Below are 16,107 nucleotides of genomic sequence, written 5' to 3' on the forward strand. Positions count from 1 at the left end.
TGAAATAGGCAGAGCAGAGAGGTTGGGGGTGGGGACGAGGCACAGCTGAGGTCCTTTGGGGTCCCAGTAGTCATGAACAGATCTTGTCTGCACCCCAGTCTGCTCTCTGGCAGATACTGGACTCATTCATTCTGTGATCACCTTATGCTGGGGTGTGAACTTACAGGCACCACTTTTCCTCTTTCCTCTTTTCCTTCCCAAACCCAGTCTCTGGAAAGGGAGACAAAAAAGACTTGGAAAGAAAAGAGAAGTTCTACTTCCAAGAGACATAAATTTCCAGCCTCATGGGATGAGCTAGACATGAGGTCTCCTTGGTTGTGACTGGCATCCTGGACATGTAGGCCCTATGAATTCTGGGATCTGGATTGAGTCCCTCCTCCCTGTTGAGTAGCATGTACCCTTTTATTTTTTTTTCCCTAAGGCCAGGAAGGGATTGAGAAAGAGAAGTAGGAAAAAAAATGAGTTTTTGAGAGATTTGCTAAATTATAAATGCCATCCTCGAGTCAGTGAGAGGGAGTGACCAAGAGAAGTTACTACTCAGAAATATGACCTCTCCATTCAGTTATGTCGCAAGTATGCGGAGAATGAGGACCAAAGGGTTTGACTACCACTGTGCAGCCCTCTGGTTTCCTGCCACTTGCCAAAAGAACACCTCCCGAGTATGTATGGCAGAGAGGAAAAACAGAAGAGGCAGCTCCGAGCTCGCAAGTGTTTACACTCTAACAGGTTGGCAGCTCATGTCTTTCTCTGAAAGGGCACACTCAGCTTGCAGACATCCTCCAATAGGCAAATGTTCTCTAGCTCGTCCACTTAGGGAATCCGCAGAGCTCCTCTGGGCCAGCCCAGGACTTGGGGCTACCGTGCCAGATCCTAATACTCACCACCATCTGTTTTCTGTGTGATGAGGGCAAACAACCCTACTTCTCCATTCCAGCTCCCTCATCTGTAAAATAAAGCTTAGAAAACCCAGGGTGTGCTGTATTCACCACCGTGATCAGAGGCTGAGTCAGGGGAACTAGGAGTCTCGGGCCAGCCAAGGCTGCACAATAAGACCCAGCCTCAAAATAAATAAATAAATAGCAAAAACAAACAAACAAAAAAACATTGGGGGGGGCTGAGGACTCAAATGGCAAAGGCGCTTGCTGCCCATATGACCTAGTGTGTTTCATTGAGACACACCACGGAAAGACACTCAACTCCCACAACCTCCCCCCCCCGACCTCCACTTATGTGGGCACATACACACACAAATGTGATTTTTAAAAATTAAGGAAAAGATAGAAGGAAGAAGGAAAGAAGAAGAGGGAGGGAGAAGCAGAGGGAGAAACCCCCTCTTTTTGAGGTCACTGGAGGCTAAAAGCTTCAGCAGTAATACTGGTTCCTGGTGAGTTCTATGAATTCTTACAAACACCCTCATATACAGCGCCAAATTTCAACTTCATGTGTGACCTAACTGCCCCTGGACTAAATAAACTCGCAGAAAAGCACTCCTGCTTGACTTTGGGAGCTCTGTATCCCAGCACCAGGGCTTTCATTTATTGCATTATGGTAGGAAGAGGGCGAGGGGTGAGACAAACATGGGGCCTTTGCTAGCTTTGGGGCCTTTGAAGAGGAGACATTCTTCGATCCCCCCCCTTTCAAAAGCCAGCAGCAGACTCCAGCATCTCCTGCAGGACCAAGATAGCAATCTTGAGGCTTCTCAAAAAAGAATCCCAGCCTCCTCAGCAGCCCTCCCTGCCAGCTCCTCTCAGGAGAGAGATAGAAGTGAATTAGTCCCAGCCATTAAGAAAGGCAGAGGAGACCGGTGGAGACATTGGGGGCCAGAGTGACTCTCAAGTTTTATATTTCAGTTTAGTATTGTAGGAGATTTAACCCACTTTAATTTTTCGTTGTTTTGTGGATTTCTTCCCCTTTCTTTTCTTTATTTTAGTGCGGGAGACAGAACCCGGGGCCTCATGAATGCCAAGGCAAGCAGGAGCTATGCTAGTCATGGGAGCACACGGTCCATCACAGAGCACTGTAGACATCTTCAGCCTTCTGTTCTTTCTAGTCCTCCTCTTCTTCCTCCTTCCACTGTGTGCTCCAACCCTCAACAAAGCACACTGTCCTGTAGCTAAGACAGTGGAAGAGACGCATCCTCCACAAAGCAGAGCCAGGGTGGGTGTGAAAGCCTTTCTCTCCTCTGCACCAACGCTTGGTCCCATTTCGACCCAGAGACTGTTTTCCTCTGGTCTTCCACAGTCCTGATCTCCATTTGATTTACTGAGTGCTGTCATTTCTTCGCTCTTTACTTTCACAATCACACATTCAAACCTGATAAAGTTCAAGACCCTGAGTGCTTGCAGCTTCCCAAGATTGACAGTCCTCCTGCCCTCCACCCCAGTCCGTCAGCCGAGGCTGATTGAATCCTCATGGACAGAAGCCTCCAGGGATCAGAAGAGCAGTTAGTCCTAGAGGGCCAGGAAATGCTAGTGGTCCCTGCCACCTCTGCTATCCCAGCAAACCTCAGTCCCTTCTGGCCATGAGACAGATTGTTGAAGGAAGTGAAAGGCCTGAGCTTGCTGCGTGCAGAATGAGCTGAGATGAGAGGCAGAACCCTAAGCAGCTGGAAGCAGAGCTGGATTTTTAAATGTACTAAACAGCAATGGAATCAAGGTCAAGACACTTAACCTCAAAGTGCCTCAGTTGCTCCATCCATAAAATGGTAAAAATATTGCTTTGCACCAACATTCATCACAGACTAATGACCAGGGTCCTACTTGCCGCATGCTTTCTTTTAAACTCCGTGGAGATGGCATGCATATCTGGCCTGGCTCTTTGGTTCTTGTCAGGTTCAATACAAATTTAGACGTTAATCTAAATACTACACTAGTAGGCTAAACAAAAGGAATGATTCATTTCCAAAGGCTTAACAGTTAACTTAGACGTGAGTTCCCAGATCACAGAACTGTCTTCTGAAGGAAGATACTTTTTTTTTTTTTCGAGACAGGGTTTCTCTGTAGCTTTGGAGTCTGTTCTGGAACTCACTCTGTGTCTACGAGATCAAGCTGGTCTCGAACTCACAGAGATCTGACTGCCTCTGCCTCCCGAGTGCTGGAATTAAAGGCGTGCGCCACCATCACCCAGAAGATACTTTCTAAATACTTTATTTTCTTCCTTTAAATGTAAGTGAGCAAAACCAAAGAATACAGACTGAATGTGACCCCGAGGATAGAAGCCTTCATTCTTAGTGAACGTGACCCCGAGGATGGAGCCTTCACTCTTAAGTGAACGTGACCCCGAGGATGGAGCCTTCACTCATAGAGAGAACACCGTGGCGCTGGTGCAGTTACCAAGCACTTATTTATTGCCCAAATTAACGTTTTCATTTATCTTAGATTAGCAGAGTTTGCTGGGGTGGGGGAGCAGCTCAGTGGCAGAGTACATCCCTAGCACACTCAAGGCTCTGGGTTTGACACCTACCACTAACCAACGACCAAACAAATAAATACATCTAACTGAGGTAAAGTAATTAAGGTAGCGGTGACTCACATGAGCAGCTGCCAGTCTGAGTGTGCTCGCCTTGGAGACCAGAGAGGGGAGAAGGCTGACAGACAGTGCTGTGGCTTGGTGGCTCTAGCCCCAAAGAGCTCACACAATCTGAAATTTTTTCAGTCTTTCTAAAGAAAATGATGTCAAGTCAGGTGGTGGTGGTGCACTCCTTTAATCCCAGCACTCAGGGATCTCCGTGAGTTCAAGGCCAGCCTGGTCTACAAGAGCTAGTTCCAGGACAGACTCCAAAGCTACAGAGAAATCCTGTCTCGAAAAACCAAAAACGTTTGGCATACAAGCAGCTGTGGAAGTGGCTGGGTGGTTAGAAAGGGGCCTATAAAGAGCATCTGAAGGTGATAAAGCTCACAACAATCAACTCGAAGGCTGGCAGCCTAGACTCCAGAGGCACAGTTTGCTTTCTCTCGCAGTGGTCCTTATGCAAATTCTTTTCTATCACTGCTTCTCATCTTCAGCTGCACAAAAGTGATAATCAGAGCAGTGTCTTCTATACCTGGTAGGCTGCTTGAATTGTTTTGGCAAGAAAAACGAGAAACTTCTATTTTTGGGTATTTATCAGGGACGGAAGTGAGGAAAGGGGGATATCGAGGGCTGAGACTTGAGAGAGGGAAATTGATCAAAGGCATAAAGAGAAGACCTGAGACAAGGCCTTTGAGAAGATGAAATTTAGCCTACTGGGGATCACAGAAGGCCATAAAGAACCTGAGTATGTTGACGAAGTCTGAGGAGGAGTGTTTGAGGTCAACCTGAACTACATAACACACAAAACCAAAAATCCCCACTCAATGGGCAATGGTGATGGCTCAATGAGTAAAGGTGGCTGTACCGAGTTGAATGCATTAGTTGCTGTTGTCTAAGGAAGCAGAACTAATAGAATGAAGACAGATATGCAGATGCATATGTACTATATTATGTATTAGATTGACTTACACAGATGGCTGAGTAGTCCAACAGTAGATGCGTCACCCTGGAGAACAGGTAATAGTTCACAGCGCTGGATGTCCACAGTCCCAACCTGGCACCACAGACATGGAGGATTCCTGCAGAACTGTTGGTCCAAAGTGTACATCGGAAGCCCAAAAGAGGCAGCTCTAATATCAACAAAAGAATGTAGGAGGAACAGAAGATGGATTACTTGCCGGGGGCAGAGTGGGGCCTTTTTCTTCACTTCCTTCCGTCAGGCCTGAGACTGCCCACTTTTTGTTTCTTTCAAGACAGGGTTTCTCTGTGTAGCCCTGGCTGTCCTGGACTCTATACTACACCAAACTGGCCTTGAACTCAGAGATCTGTCTGGTAAGTGCTGGGATTAAAGGTGTATGCTACCACACCTGGCCCAAGAGTGCCCAGAAGCCAGCATTTTAGTAAACTCCAGACCTAGTCAAGTTGACAGACAAGACCTGGGTTCTATCCTGAGACCATCACAGGGGAAGAAAAGAATAGACTCCCACAAGCTATCCTCTGACCTCCACAAACACCGTGGTGTATGTCTGAGAGTGTAAGCTTGCACACTTGTACACACATGCACACACAAGTAAATGTGTTTAAAAGAATTTTAAAAGTCTTGATCCAGAGCTGCTCTGAGCAGGTGTGTGGTGTAGTCCAAGTCATTGCATACCTTAGCAGGATTGGTGAGGCATTCTGGGCCACATGCTGAGGCCAACCTAATCTATATGAGGCTAATCAATCAACCAATCAATAAAAGAAGGGAGGTTACATGACTTTGATGTAGCAGCAGGTTGTTTCACTATAAAATATATTATGTTTTTCTCAGAAAATTAGGAAACAACCTTCCTCAAGACCCAATAATACCACTTTTGAGTCTATATCCAAAGGATGCTCAATCGTGCCACAAGGACATGTGCTAAACTATGTTCATAGCAGCTTTGTTTGTCATAGCCAGAACCTAGAAACAACCTAAATGCCCCTCAACCAAAGAATGGATAAAGAAAATGTGGTACATTTACACAATGGAGTACTACACAGCAGAAAAAAATAACGTCATCCTGAATTTTACAGGAAAATGGATGGAGCTAGAAAACATCATTTTGAGTGAGATAACCCAGACACAGAAAAACAATTATCACATGTATTCACTAACAGGTGGTTTTTAAACACAAAGCAAAGAAAGCCAGTCTACAAACCACAATCTCAGAGAACTTAGACAACAATGAGGACACTAAGAGAGACTTACATAGATCTAATCAACATGGGAAGTGGAAAAAAGACGATCTCTTGAGTAAATTGGAAGCAGGGGGACCTTTGGGGAGAATTGAGGTGGGGAAGGGAGAGGCAGGGAGGGGAGTAGAGAAAAATGTATAGCTCAATAAATATCAATAAAAAAGAAAATTAAAATTAAAAAAATACATTATGTTATCCAGCATGGTGGTACATACCTTTAATCCCAGCACTCTGATTGCAGAAGCAGGCAGGTCTGTGAGTATGGTCTACACAGTGAATTCCAGTCTAGCCAGAGCAACATAATGAGACTATGTCTCAAAAACAAAACAAAACAAAACAAAAACAGCTGGGAGCTGGTGGCTCACGCCTTTAATCCCAGCACTCTAGAGGCAGAGGCAGAGGCAGACAGATCTCTGTGAGTTCGAGGCCAGCCTGGTTTACAAGAGCTAGCTCCAGAACAGGCTCCAAAACTACAGAGAAACCCTGTTTCGAAAAACAAAACAAAAACAAACAAACAAACAAAAAAAACCTATTATACTCAACTGTGTCCTCTAAGACAAACAATAACTGTCAACAAAGAAAAGAGAAATGATCAAATCTCTAATGTGTTGGCTGGAAAAGTCACCTTAAGGATGAAACCCTCAACAGAGAAAAATGCACCAATGAGGGTAAGCCACAACTGAGTCTCCCACTGCTATTATAATGAGATTTGGGACATTAAAGTGAAGTACAAAATAGTGACATTAGGATGTAATATTCAGGCTCAATAATCCTGATGTGGTTGTTTCTTCTGCTCAAGGATTTCCCCAGAGTCCAGGCCAGGAGTTTGGCACATAGTAAGTGCACATTATGAATGAATGTCACATGAAGACATATGGAACTCTCCACCCCATGAGTTTGCCATTTACTTCCCTCACACAGAGACATCATATCACCAACCTCCTAGAGATGCCCTCACTGGAATGTCTCTGGGGATCTAAGTCTCCAACTCATATGTTTGGTGGTACATGGTGAGCTGCCTGCCTCTGCCTCCCAAATGCTGGGATTAAAGGTGTGTGGCACCACCCCCAACACTCACCTTGGTTTTTCAACCTAATGTGACCTGGAATTTGATAAATAGCCTAGGAAGGATTTGAACATATCATTCTGACTCAGCCTTCTGAGTAGGGGAATTATGTCTACCTGAGCCTAGTGCCAAATTTCAAGGCTTATGGGGAAAAGGAAAGGAGAGGGGGTTGAGACAGGTGTAGTAGCTAATCTTGGTTGTCAGTTTGGCCCATCTAGAAAGAGGTACCCTAAGTTAAAGATTTGTCTGTATCAGATTGGCCTGTGAGGTTTGTCTAGAATGGCGTGGGAGGGGCTAGCTGCTCCTGATCTGGTGGTCCAGAGCTGTCTAAGGAGGCTGACTGAGAGAGTGCTGAGAGGAAGGCAGCCTTCCTTCCGCGGTCTCTGCTCCAGTTCCTACCGTGGCATCCATGAGATTGGACTGTAACCTGGGCTTCTGCTGCAGAGGGCTTGTTCGCTTGTTTTTGTTATGGTATTTATCATAGCAACAGAAGCAAAACTGGAATAAAAAGCCTGGTAGTACAATCCTAGCTGGCCTAAAACATTCTCCGTGGGCCAGACCGGCCTCGAGTTGGAAATGATCCTTCTGCCTCTGATACCCAAGTGCTAAGGTTAGAGAGGTGTGCCATCACACCTTGCTCTGCTTGCTTGTTTGTTAGTGTACATGAGAGGCGAGGAGGAGGAAGAGAAAGCATTATCAAGAGAGAGAATGTCTGGGTGGTTTTTCTGCCTCCACTTCCCACCTCACCAGAGGAGTGCCACTCATGAACTCGGGTCACATTTGGTTGAGACACAATCCTCTGTAACTCAGACAGTCGTGGAAGTAGCCAAAGCTGACCTTGAACTCCCAATCGTCCCGCCCCTGAAGTCTAAGCGCTGAGAGGTACACCTCCCGTCCAGTTTATTTGGTGCTCAAGATGGAACCTTGTGTTTTTATTTTTTATTTAACTTGTTTATTTATTAAATTTTATTATTTTGTTTTAGTGTGCTGTTTTTGTTTTTCGAAGCAGGGTTTCTCTGTGCAGCTTTAGCTGTTCTGGAGCTCATTTGTACCCAAGGCTGGCCTTGAGCTCACAGAGATCCACCTGCTTCTGCTTCAGAGGTGTTGAGATTGAAGGCATGTGCCACCACGTGCAGCTAAGAACTCTGGGTCTTATGCATGCTGGGCAAACACTCTGCCAACTGAGTCACATCCGCTGCCCATTTTCTTCCGGCTATGTGTATCCTCGGCAGGCCCTGGCCATCTCTCAGCTAGGATCAGCAGTGTGAGGCTGGGCTGGAGCAGTAGACCTGCCATTCACACGCTTTTCCTAATGCCGAGACTCTTCACCTCCCTCTCTTAGCTCAGGCTCCCTCCTTTCCAACTCCTCCAGGTCCTGTAATTTTCCCCCTTCTCAAAATCTCAACTGCGGAATTGGGACAGACACAGCAACCACTGCCTGGGTCCCTGCAGAAGGCTTCCTTTCTGAGGCATCAATACTCAGGCATACTCTAGTGCAGATTTAATCCTGGCATACAAGAGTTCTACTTGATCAGTTGTGGCAGCACATACCGGTAGGATTTGCTGAAGGAGGCAGAGGCAAGAGGATCATGAGTTCGAGGCCAGTCTGTTAAAAAAAAGTTTTTACTTGTCAGCCGGGCAGTCATGGTGCATGCCTTTAATCCCAGCACTCGGGAGGCAGAGGCAAGTTGATCTCTGTAAGTTCGAGGCCAACCTGGTCTATAAGAGCTAGTTCCAGGACAGGCTCCAAAGCTACAGAAAAACTCTGTCTCGGGGGGGGGGGGGGGGTTCTACTTGTCTCTGTGCTAAGTACATCCTTGAAGATCAAATAGTTTTCTGGTTGGTTTAGACTACAGTTGTTAATTATCCAATTCAAACTGATGATTGATTGACTGTAAATTTCAACTTTTATGACTTAAATTTCCCCATTCCCTATTGATTTTCCTTCAAGGCCCTACCCTAATGCTTAAAATTTTAATATGATTTTGTTTTTTTTGAGACGGGCAGCAGGCCCCTTTCCACATCCGGCCATCTCCCCAGCCTGTCACTAGTCAGTCTCCAGGAGTAGACATTTTAGCTATATACTTTGAAGACCAGCTTAAAAATGTATTTCCCAGATTTTCTTCCAGCTGGAAGGGGGCAAAGAGACTGTGCTATAGACAGTGAATGTGTACAACCTTTGGATCATGCCCTTAACTGAAAAAGAACCATGCCCTCCCTTCTCCCTTTTCCTAAACACACCTATGGTCATAATACTGGGGAGGAGTAGGAATTCAAGACCAGCCTTGGCTACATAGGGAATTTGAAGCCAGTCTGGGATATTTGAGAATTTGTCTCATATATATAATTGTGAAAACTACAGTCATAGAACCTAGGATAGGTTACAGTAAGGGACTAGAGTAGAGGTTCTTAACCTGTGGGTAAGATATATCCTGCATATCATGTATTTTCGCTACAATTCATAACAGCAGCATTGCAGTTATGCAACAGCAATAAAAATAATTTTATAGTTGGGGTCACTACAACATAAGGAACTGTATCAGAGGGTCACAGAGTTAGGAAGGTTGAGAACCACTGGACTAGAGAGTCCAGATAAATCTCATTAGAAAAGGGAAATAAAATAGATAATTATGGATTCGCGGGAGGCTGAAATGGGAGGATCAAGTTGGGAGGGGCAAGGGGGTTGAGGGAGGGAACATAGAGAGAGACAGCTAAAATTAAGGGACATTTGAGGGGTGGTATGGAAACCTAACACAGTAGAAACTTCCTAAAATATACACATATATGAAGGTGATCTAAATGAAATTGCCAAATAGTGGGGTAGGCAGAGTCCTAACTTGCTGTCAGCTTCCAGTTGCAAGGCTGCGTTACATCTGAATGCGCTGTTGATCAAAGGGTTCCTATGAGAATTCCCAACAGCCCAGGCTGTTGCCTAGATAGCAGGCTGCTCTTCACAATCTGACAGCAAGGACCGACCGCGGAAGACAACACCTACACAGTTCTTTGAACACAAGAGAAGCTGAGCTGGTGCCTACACAGAGCCTCCACCCTTACACTCTAACACCTTTGGTACAGGAAGTCACACTGCACATTACCAAGAGAAATAAACACAAGGCTAGCCATAAACTCTTGGATTTACAATGGTGTCTGGCCTGCAAGGTATGCCAGGGCACTGGTAACACCAAAGCTTGTGGGAGTAACCAACCAATATCTGATTTGACTTGAGGCCCACTCCACAAGATGAAACCCATACTTGACACTGCTTGATGAACCAGAGACTAGATAGCCCAAGGACTTAGGGTAAAACCAAATACTACTAGAAAAATGCAAACAAAACAAAATAAAACAAAAAAAACCCCTAGTGATAAAATGACACTTAATGGTATTCTGTTATCCTTAGATCAGGGGCACCAATTGTTCGGGCATCATCAGGGAAGGCTCCTCCCGCAGCAGATGGGAACAAATAGGGAGGCCTACAGTCAGATATTACCCAGAAGGTGAGAGACCTTGGAACATCCAGCCCTCAATGGGATGTCCCCATCAAGTCTCTCCTCGGAGCTCAAGGAACCTTCTCAAAGAAGAGGAGAAAAGACTGTAAGGAGCTAGAGGGAATGAGCTGGGTGCTGGTGCATGCCTTTAATCCCAGCACTTGGGAGGCTGAGGCAGGAGGTTCTCTGTGAGTTCGAGGCCAGCCTGGTCTACAAGAACTAGTTCCAGGACAGGCTCCAAAGCTACAGAGAAACCTTGTCTCAAACACACACACACACACACACACAGAGAGAGAGAGAGAGAGAGAGAGAGAGAGAGAGAGAGAGAATAAACAACATGTAGTTAACAATAAACAGTTAAAACTTGGAGCCTCCACCTCCAAGTTCTTTTTTTTTTTTATCATTTTCCTCTCAACATCCCCACAGCCAAAAACAATCAATACATTTTTTTTCTCAAATAGATGTAGCTCAGAAATCTGGTAGGTGGTGTCTGGGTTTATGTACTCTCTGGATGTATGTTTTTGATGACAGGAGTCTTTAGGGTTTCTGTCTGACCTTCAAGACTCAGTCCCCTGGTTCTCCAGAGAGAGAGCTGCTGCTTCTCCTACATAGAAACCCTGGTTAGATGCTTTTATGAGCTCCAGCTTATGGTGGAGGCCCAGAGAGCTGTGGGAATTGCTAAGGTCCTCTGCAGGGGCAGTGACAGAGGCCGTTCCAAGCACACATGATGGCTCCAGGGCCCAGACCCTGCTACACTTCCTTTTACTTCTTTTCTTTAGTTTTTCAGGCAAGGTCTCACAAAGTGCCCAGACTGGCCTTTACCTGACCATCCTCCTGCCTCAGACTTCCAAGTCACTGGGATTATAGGCCTGGGCTTGACCAGGCATGCCTAAATTTATCTTTTGTTCAGTGATAGGGATTGCACTTGAGGCCTTGCACATGCAAAGCGAGTGCAGGAGCTCTCTGCCCCAGGCTTGTCACGTGGTTTATGCCTAGGACTTTTGGTCTCAGGCTTGTCACATGGTTTATGCCTGAGACTTTTGGTTTCAGGCTTGTCACGTGATTTATGCCTGAGAATTTTGGTGTTACTATTGTTTTGAGGCAAGATTGTTTTGAGACTTGGCTGTCCTTGAACTCACTCCTTAGACCAAGCAGGCCTCAACTCACAAAATCCACCTGACTCTGCCTTCCTTGTGCTGGGATTATATGCATGTGCCACCACACCCAGTTACCCAAGACTTTCAAAGGATGCTATGTTCTCCAATCCCATTAGTAACTGAAACCAATTCAGAAGTATTAATCAAATCATTAGTTAAGTCTGGGCTTGTTCACCACACGTGGCGGTATAAGCCTTGAATCCTCACCCTCTTTGGTCAAGGCAGGCAGATCTCTGAATTCAAGGCCAGTGACTTTCAGGGCAGCTAGGACTACAGGTTCACTAGTCTCAAAAAGAAAAGAATAATCTGATTTTTTTTTTCAAGAGCAGGTTTCTCTGTAGCTTTGAAGCCTGTCCTGGAACTAGCTCTTGTAGACCAGGCTGGCCTCAAACTCAGAGATCTGCCTGCCTCTGCCTCCCAAGTGCTGGGATTAAAGGTGTGTGCCACCACCGCCCAGCCGAAAAGTCTGATCTTTAATGCCGAGGGATGAGAACCTGTGGAGAACTTTCCAGACCAGGGCTAAAACACGGTCCCTCACAGGAAGTCTGCTTCAAGATAATTTTTTTTTAATTTTTTTTAATTAAATTATAAAAGTTTCCATTTCAGCCCCTCCTCCCAACACCCTCCCACTCCCCCCACTCCCTCTCCTCCTCCCTCTCCATCCCCTAAAGCAGTCAGGGTTTCCTGCCCTATGGGAAGTTCAAGTTCCTCCCCCCTCCCTCCAGGTCCACGGAAGGTGAGAGTCCAAACAGACTGGAGCGCCAAAATCCAGTATATGCAGAGGAAGCAAGTCCCAGTGTCATTGTCAATGGCTTTTCAAAAAGGCTCCAGGCCAGCCACATTTAGAGAATCTGGTTGGATCATGTCCTCGTTCAGTCCCAGTCCAACAGGCCTTGGTGAACTCTCATTATATCAGTCCCCTTGTATCAGTGGGTGCTCGCATCCCTCGCAGTCCTGATTACTTTTTTTATTTTCTTCATCCTTCTGCTCCTCATTTGGACCATGGAGTGCTCAGTTCGGTGTTCCAATATGGGTCTCCATCTGTATCGCCATCCAACGTCGGATGAAGGTTTCCTCTGCCCTTGCCTTCTTTGCTCACGTTCTCTTTCCTTCTGCTTCTCATTTGGACCTAGGGAGCTAGGTCCAGTGTTCCAACGTGGTTCTCCGCCTCCATCTCCATCCATCACCAGATGAGGGTTCTGGATAAAGGCTGGGACGGGATTCAGGAGAGCTCCGCAGGGCTGCTTCAAGATAATTTTATTCTCACCATTTTTAGACAATTGTTCTAAATATAATTTAATTGTTTTAAAAATAATTTAAAATTCTCTCTTTAAAAATGTAGTTGTTTCATCCTTGAGCATAGCAACTTGTCCCAGTGACTCAAAAAGCTGATTTTCACTTGCTATGGGACCCTGTTCAGTCACTTTCTGATATATTTGTCAGCGATTTTCTAACAAAACACATGTGGACATTCCAGCTCTTGGGAGACTGAGGCAGAAGGACAGCCACACTTGGGAAGCTAGTTTGTGTGATAGCAAGATACTGTAGAAAGAGAAAAAAAGTTAATCAAACCCTCCAGACCTGTGCCTGCACCAGGGTTGATGACCTGAACCAGTCCCAGGACCTACCTGGTAAAAGGAGAAGAACTAAATGTCAAAAGTTGTCCTGTCCTGGGAAAACCAGGCACTACTGCTCTACAAAAGGAACACAGCAATAAAATGACCCCGAGTAGGACCCATCTACACTCATAGACGGCCTTGCTCAGCCATCATCAGGGAAGCTTCCTTCTGTGGCAGATGGGAACAAACACAGAGACCTACAGTCAAACAATAAACACTCAGTCCCAACTCCTCCTTTCAGGGCTCAGGGAACCCTACCTGAGAGAAGGAGGGCTTTGTGAGCACAGCAGCACCAACATTCACGAACTCAGAGACTGAGGCAGCTGCGAGGGCCTGCGTGGGTCCTGGAGCTGACGGGAGAAGCGGACACAGGCTCCCATCCCTAACCCAGAGTCTTCCTCAAACTGATAACCACCTTATAAGTGAAAATTAATTTTTTCCCGTGGAGTCTCACTGGGAAACAAACTATTCTTAAGCAGTATATGGACACCAGAAAACAAATTCAATGGAGTCTTTGGAGGTTTCTTGTTTCATAATTTTATATCAGGGATTTTTTTTCCCTTCTCTCTTTTCACCCTACAGGTCCTTTGCATATATATCATGACTTCCAGTTTTGTGTTTGTTTTTGTTGTTGGGTTTTGAGAGAAGGTTTCTCTGGGTAACCTTGGTTGCCCTGCAACTTGCTTTGTAGGTCAGGCTGGCCTTGAATTCAGGGAGATCCTCCTGCCTCTGCCTCTGGAATGCCAGGATTAAAGTACTTTGTCACAGTGCCTGGTTTAAAAAACAAAAACAACTGGGCAGTGGTGGCACACACCTTTAATCCCAGCACTCAGGAAGCAGAGGCAGAGGTAGGAGGATCTCTGTGAGATCGAGGACAGGCTCCAAAGCTACAGAGAACCCTGTCTCAAAAAACCAATCAATCAATCAATCAGTCAATCAATCAATGTTAAAAATGTGTATATGTTTATATGCATAACATTGTACATTTATGCATACAGATATTCCATGCTGCTTACCCTTGACAGACAATCTGACTGGGTTTGAATCACCATGGAAACACACCTGTGCACACAGCTGGAAGGGGGCTTCTAGAAAGGAGAGCTGAAGTGGGAAGACTACCCTGAGTGGGCTGCACCATCCTGTGGAATCAGGTCCTAGACTGAATTAACAGGGGAAGCCGGAAAGTGAGCCAGCACCTTTCCTGAGTTAGGAAGCGACGGGAGATACCTCAGGCCACCATGCTTTGTTACCACACCTTTCCTGCTGCAATGGACCGCACTTTCCCACCACGGGCCAAAGTAAACCTTCCCTCTGTGTGTCCTGTGCAGCAATGGGAGCAGTAACATGCATGTGAACGTGTGAGCAGCTTACATCACGGCAATGAGAAAGGTAGCTAACACATGCAAATATTTTACCACTGCTGCCCATTCTGTATACTTCCTGCAAACCTATTAGCATGAACACAGTTGCTAAAGGAAATAGATTAGATTTGTCTTTGTTACCTTCTTTTCTCTGTTTTTAAGCTTGCATTGGTGTTTGAAGACATAGTCTCAGATAGCCCTATCTGCTGGCTGTCACTGGCTAGAACTTGTTGAAGTCCTGATCCCCCTTCGCCTCCTGCCTCTTCCTCCTAAGGATGACAGTCAGACATCACCATGACTGCTCAGTGTTAACTTTCCTCCTGGTCCTCTCGGTCCTCCTCCCCTTCTTCTTTAGTAGGGTGTTATTTAGCTCAGGCTGACACCAAATTCACTATATAATCAAGGGTCATCTTCACTTTCTGATCCTCCTGCCTCAGTTTCCCAAGTCCTGAGACCATAACCATGTATAACTAGAGAAATTAAGTTTCTTTACAAGCCTCAAGTCACATTTCTGTCAGCCTTGTTTCACAGCGATCCCAGGGTAAGGACACAATTTCCTGAGAGTGTTGAGAGATTTGCAGTGGTTTTCTTGCACTGAGGAATACTAGACAGAAAAATCACAAAGACAAAAGCCCTGGTGCATGGCACCACCGTGGACCCTGAAAGGGACACTTATTTTCAGTGCAGAAGCTGAACACAGAAGGCGGCCAGCCTCGACCGTGTGTGGTAGCAGCTCGGATCTTCTTACCACTCTGCAAATGTGTGCCAGTGACTGGAAGGGCGCTGGAGAATTTAGGCGTGTTGAGAACTGGCAAATGTGGAACTCACAGATGGTAAACGGTGCAGTCCCTTTGCCATCTTGAATAATGGGTGTCCACTGAAGCACTGGGTCTCCATTAGGTCATAGGAAATGTCTTGCTTTCCTTCCAACAGGCTACCTTAGCAATGACAAATGTGCCAATAGTTTTAGATACGAGAATATTTCCCCAGGTACCCAGAGAGAGGAGTAACCACGGCGGTGACAGCAGCAAACACTTGCTGTGTGTCTTAGTTAGGCTTCCTACAGCTGTGGAGAGACACCATAACCACAACAACCCTCAGAAGGAAAAGCATTTAATTGGGTGGCTTACATTTTCAGAGGTTTAGTCCGTGATCATCATGGTGTGACGTGGTGCTGGAGAAGTGTCCTACATCCTGACCGCAGGAAGTTCTCTGAGACACTGGGCATGACTTTAGCATATATGAGACCTCAAAGTCCACCTCTTCAGAGTGATACACTTCCTTCAACAAAGCCATACCCACTCCAACAGGGCCACACCTCCCATTAGTGTCATTCCCTATGAATTTATGGGAGCCAATTACATTCCAACTGCCACCCTACAAGCCAAGTTCTTTGAATATTATCTCAATGTTATATTCTCCCAATGACCCTGTGAGTTCTGTATGTTAGGTTCTGTTATTCTACGGAGTATCTGAGGAGACCAAAGCCTGAGGATGTCAGAAGTTTGGCCAGAGGATGATGACTCTAGTCTTCAGTCCAAGGTGCCTGCAGGCCAGCCCAGCCGGCAGTCCCTTCACCAACTTGCCTCTGTTTCATGGACAAAGAGGCAGAAACAGGAGGACCAGCAACCTGTTGAGAGTCAATCAATACATGGGGCAAGTCTCAAAAAGAAAACCTAACTCATCGTC

General features: G+C 45.8%; 1 long non-coding RNA gene across 1 annotated transcript in view; it reads right to left on the reverse strand.

Moving 5' to 3' along the window:
- Positions 1–16,107, reverse strand: part of LOC148120062 (uncharacterized) — a 565,006-nt gene that overhangs the window by 313,385 nt on the left and 235,514 nt on the right. The gene's annotated exons all lie outside the window — the stretch shown is intronic.

Source organism: Myodes glareolus, chromosome 13 (genome assembly GCF_982192425.1).
Source record: "Myodes glareolus chromosome 13, mMyoGla1.1, whole genome shotgun sequence".
In the NCBI taxonomy this organism is placed as follows: Eukaryota; Metazoa; Chordata; class Mammalia; order Rodentia; family Cricetidae; genus Myodes; species Myodes glareolus.